This window comes from Macrobrachium rosenbergii, chromosome 34 (assembly GCF_040412425.1).
Source record: "Macrobrachium rosenbergii isolate ZJJX-2024 chromosome 34, ASM4041242v1, whole genome shotgun sequence".
NCBI lineage: Eukaryota > Metazoa > Arthropoda > Malacostraca > Decapoda > Palaemonidae > Macrobrachium > Macrobrachium rosenbergii.
In genome coordinates this window covers 107,699-112,148 of record NC_089774.1, presented here as the reverse complement: position 1 = coordinate 112,148, position 4,450 = coordinate 107,699, and the positions used below count along the sequence as shown (strand labels likewise).

The 4,450-nt window shown below is 36.1% G+C and overlaps 1 long non-coding RNA gene across 1 annotated transcript; it reads right to left on the bottom strand.

The window, feature by feature from the left end:
- Positions 1-807: 807 nt before the first annotated feature.
- Positions 808-2,725, bottom strand: LOC136856037 (uncharacterized). Its single transcript, XR_010858198.1, has 4 exons — positions 2,595-2,725; positions 2,191-2,242; positions 1,945-2,045; positions 808-1,504 (listed from the first exon to the last, which is right to left on the bottom strand). It is a non-coding gene; the product is annotated as an uncharacterized lncRNA (long non-coding RNA).
- Positions 2,726-4,450: the final 1,725 nt, after the last annotated feature.

The window sequence follows — 4,450 nt, the reverse complement described above, 5'->3', positions numbered from 1 at the left end:
GACACTTGTGTATATGAAAAGCTCCAGAATCCCTGCCTTGACCTCTACACACGTTTAAATGCGGTTGACGAGAGAACTGTCGTACCCGGCAGCAAAAAAGATAGAATAACTGAATATTCGTATGAACCAATGAAATTATGACTCGAGTAGTGTGTATAGTAGCCTCGAGAAAGGGGAGTGGCAGAGTAGACGTCCCATTAAGCAGACTTGTTTCATGGGTGAAAGCCTTGCGTAAAAAGTCCAAACATCGCGCGTCTGGCAATGCATGCATGTTTACCTTTCGAAACGAACGAAAATCGAATTTCAATCCTCGGACCTTGAAATTCGATTTATTACTGACTTCCTTTGCTTAATTTAGATATGTGGTCAAGGGTAAATATACTTTTGCTAATCAAAAGTTACGTACCCTTTAAGTTACAAACTAATTTCTCAGCTGAAATCGCTGGGATTGCTGTAAACGCTTTAGAAAGATGCTAGATAAGCTTTTGCGAAACTCCCAGTACTCGAGGAGCAGAGGAAGTTGAACAGGTATCAGTCATAGTTGAAGGATCTCAGGCGAGAGATCTTGAGATCCTTCATATGACGTCCAGGAACTGGGACCAGTTTTCTTCCTTTTTCTGTTCATTTTTTGTTTTGTTTTGCAAACTCAGTGAGGAATTATTCAACAATACTATTATAGCGAATTTCCTGTTCAATTTTCTTCACAATACGACAAATGAAGTGAAAACAGTTGATTGATTGATCTTAACAACTGGCAAACGTTTAGAAAATGCAACCAATATATTTTGTAAAATAAAACAAGAGAAATTGTGCTTCACTCCATCTTTATTTGTTTAAAATGAATAGGTATTGTACAATTAATGATATGCAGTGTTTCTCAAACATTATGAATCATTATATGACAAACTCCAAAACTCTAAATTTAAGAATAGTTTTTTTCACTGAGAATTACATCCGAAATATATACATTGAATTTCAGTCAATTTAACATAAGAATAACTTCATTAGATCTTATAGGTGTTAAGATATGTATTTAGATTCAACAGCCAAACGATGTCTATGTGGTTGGTTGTATGTTCCAGAGCTCAAACTTCAGACAAACATTATTTCCAGTCCGTGTTGACCAATACCTTTACTTGTTACTCTTGAATTTCTATATTACAGACCTACAGTTTTTCGCAAAAAAATTTTAGGAACGCTATGATTATCTCAGGCTTTGGAAATGTGGTAATGTCTCTTGGAAAGTATGAAGTCAAATCTGAGCATTTTCCACAGTCATGTTATACAGGTATTTTCCCAATCTCCTTGAGCCTTCTTGAAGTTTGCTTTCAAACTGCAAAAGCGAAGTCCGGAGCAGACGTGCTATTAATAGTAATAGTAGCAGTAGCAATAGTAGTAGGGGCAGAATGGAGTACTGTAGAAACATACATAGTTGCACCAAAGATACATACTGTAACTATTGTAATAAATGTCAACGGGCCAGCAGATACCGTAGCTGTAATACCTGTCAAAGGAAAAACATCTTCAGAGACTCCCTTACATAAAAGTTATTTTTCCTTGGCCTCTTAGGAAGTACTGAGACCAAGGAATATTATCTTTAGGGACGCTTTATTATTTAAGAAGTGTTTTATTGGCCTTTAGGAAGTGCTGTGAACAATTCGTCCCTAGTTTGACGAACTGGCGGAAGTCAATTCTTTCCCATTCCGAGTTAATGGGCTTCAGAGATTTTGATATGATTCAGAGCTTCTAATTAGCTGATTTTTTTAGGACATTTGGTTTGAAAATGTCACTTTGGCTACAAAAATCAAAGACTTATAAGAAATGGGTTACTCCGGTTCGTCAAAACAGAGACGAATCCCTGTATTTTTTGTTTGTTCAAAAAGAGACTAGAATTTGACGGAAGTAAGATTCCGAGAATTCCACTGAAAATGACTTCTCACTTACCTGGCTTCTTTAGGGGCATTCTCCGCAAGGGCATTCTCCTTAAAGGCGTCTTTCAAAGGAGCTTCAACTTCGCGCCCATGGGCCCAGCAAATGCCCAACACCTGTCAGGTATGAAAAAGGCAAACATCTGTTAGATAAGAGTGGCGAAAATTTGCTCAGAAATATTGCCATGTGCGAACTGTGCCCAAATGGATATCTGATATAAATGATCTTCAGCTGAACACTTTCTAGGACAGACATACTCACAGCGATCAGTAATAACTTGAAGAAGATTCGCAGCATCTTTCCTTTGAAACAACTGAAAAAAAATAAGAAGCATTTTAGTTTGATAACATACCAGTGAATAAAAGAAAAATGGGTTTTAGAGACAATTACATTTACAAGTGAAAGTTTTGATATACACACTCGGCATCCTCTTCCAAGTCCTTTCTATATATATATATATATATATATATATATATATATATATATATATATATATATATATATATATATATATATATATATATATATATATATATATATATATATATATATATATATATATATATATATATATATATATATATATATATATATATATATATATATATATGTGTGTGTGTGTGTGTGTGTGTGTGTGTGTGTGTGTGTGTGTGGTATATATATACCTAAATACAGCCAAAGTCAGAGAGCAAACAAGGCACTAGGTTGACCCTGAACTGTTCAACTGCTGGAGACCGTGTGTACTTGCTGCTTAAAAAATGTGCTATTTATACTGGCTGCTACAAGGTCAAAATGTGATTCATTCTACAATTTTACTCATTTTATTTTGCTTACAGATTCCTTTTAATGGCAATTCATGAACGATTATTCTGATACGAAATCTCAAATATTGGTCCATTAAAACCTAATTACTCGTCGTAAAGATTTTGCTTGGAAAATGCTGTTGACATTTAGGCACCAGGTGCAGAGAGCAGTTCTGGGAATTCTGAAATTTCTCTTCGAGATCAGTTTTGGTTTTTCTTTGTGCGGTTGGTAAGGTTGTGGGTTTTCTTTATGGTTAAATCTGGGAAATATTGCTGTTAAGCATGTTTTTCTATCAGTCTTTTTGGAGTGCCTAAATTAATGAATTGTGTGGAAACCTTACGTGTACCTTGTCTAGGAACTGGGAAACAATAATTTCACAGTATCTAAATATATAGATGATTTTAGTCTAGCACTGAAATGTTGACATTCTTTCCTGTTATTATTCTCATATGTCGTCTGCATAGAAAAACGGCTAAATGTATGGAAAGAGATGTTCATACATTTAACTTTCTCTCTCTCTCTCTCTCTCTCTCTCTCTCTCTCTCTCTCTCTCTCTCTCTCTCTCTCTCTCTTTATATACATAAATATACAGGGTGTTTCAAAATTAGAGGCCCCCCTTTCTACAGCATAAACTAAAATTGATATGGACAAAAACAAAAGTAATTCAGAACAGGTATTTATTTAAGTTTCTCTCTGAGTATTTAGTATTTTGTATGGCCTCCATCTGCCTGTACTGCAGCCTGAATTCTTGAAGGGTACTACTTCAGCAAATCGCAAAAAAGTTGAGACTCAAACTCCATTTTCCTGAGCACTTCGGTCACCTCTCTTCGCAGGTCGTCGAGGCTTAGTATACCATCATAGTTCACTGTGCGTGCTTCAACACGATCCTTTAAGATACTACCAATGTTTTCACACACATTAAGGTCAGGGGAGCTACCTGGAAATTCACTTAACGAGAAGAAATCGATACCACTGTTTCGAAGCAGCTCCTGTGTCTGAAGAGCCTTGAAACATGGTGCCTTATCATGCAAAAATGTGACTTCTTCAACAGATAACACATTTTCAGGATCTTTGAGGAAAGGAAATACTCCACCAGTAAGCACAGTTTCTCTGAAGTATTCGCCATCCATGACTGTTCTTTTTCTTTGATGATCCACATTAACCATTTGGCTGTGAAACCAAGAAAAATTCCCAAACATTCAGGAAATTTCACAACTTGGTGATAGAGCACGTCATCGCTGATATCATCCAACTTTGCAGCCCAAATGATGTCATTTTTATGATTTGGCTTCCTGACTGTGTAAATGAAAAATTCATCTGATACGGCAACATGGAGAAAGTCAGCTTCATCCCAATCTTTAAGAAATGAACCACAAAACCATGCACGGACTTCTCTCTGTTGCTGAGTGATATTGGGCTTGCTGATAACATGAAATGGCTTGATACCAGATTTTTTCAACTCACGATGTACAGCACTATAATTTCTCTTCTTTCCCCTTTTTGTTTCTAGTTCAAGCACCAATTTATGTAAAGACTTTCTTGGTCTACCCACTGCCTCAGCTATGATGTCTTTTGACTCCTGAGAAAAAGCTTCAGGCCTTCCAAGATTCTTGCTGTTTTCGCAATGACAGTCATAAGGATTTTTATTCCAGTTTTTTTAAACAAAGGATTCATCTCTTTTAATGTATTTAGCTATCCAGGAGCGTGAAATGAAGGA